The sequence below is a fragment of the Octopus bimaculoides genome, chromosome 3 (genome assembly GCF_001194135.2).
Source record: "Octopus bimaculoides isolate UCB-OBI-ISO-001 chromosome 3, ASM119413v2, whole genome shotgun sequence".
Classification (NCBI taxonomy): domain Eukaryota; kingdom Metazoa; phylum Mollusca; class Cephalopoda; order Octopoda; family Octopodidae; genus Octopus; species Octopus bimaculoides.
The window spans coordinates 122,534,125-122,534,711 of record NC_068983.1 but is presented as its reverse complement, the minus strand read 5'-3'; the positions used below and the strand labels follow the sequence as shown (position 1 = coordinate 122,534,711).

The following is a 587-nucleotide window of genomic DNA, read 5'->3' as shown; positions in this document are numbered from 1 at the left end:
TATATATATATATATATATTTACTTGGAGAATGGAGCAACAAATACAAGAAAAAGCATTTTCGTTGGACTAGATAGCCGTTGTTTTATTATGTGGAGCTTGTGAAATGAGTCAGTGTGGAGATTTAGGTTATGTAATGAGTCATTTTGTATACATACATACATATATACATATACTAAATTAATAACTATATAGATAGTTATAATAAAGGGTGCGGATTGACCACACCAAAAAAAAATATTTATTTTTTTATCTGCCTGATTACAACTTGTGCTAATGGAATATTGAGGTGGTTTTTAGAGCCATTTGGCATCTATTTCTAGCGTCTTGGTGTGGTCAATCAGCACCCTTTAATATAATTATCTATATAATTATAAATTTAGTATAAAATGTTGCATGGTTTTTATTTCATGCTGGTAATTTGATAAAAATCATTAAAGTGATTTTATCCCTAATTATATATACATATAAAGGCAGTGCTCCAGCATGGCTACAGTCAAACGACTGAAACAAGTAAAAGAATAATAAAAGAAAATGCATAGACATACACACACACACACACACACACACACATATATATATATATAT

At 29.0% G+C, this 587-nt stretch overlaps 1 protein-coding gene across 2 annotated transcripts in view; it reads left to right on the top strand.

Moving 5' to 3' along the window:
* Positions 1 to 587, top strand: part of LOC106870245 (uncharacterized) — a 63,910-nt gene that overhangs the window by 1,161 nt on the left and 62,162 nt on the right. The gene's annotated exons all lie outside the window — the stretch shown is intronic.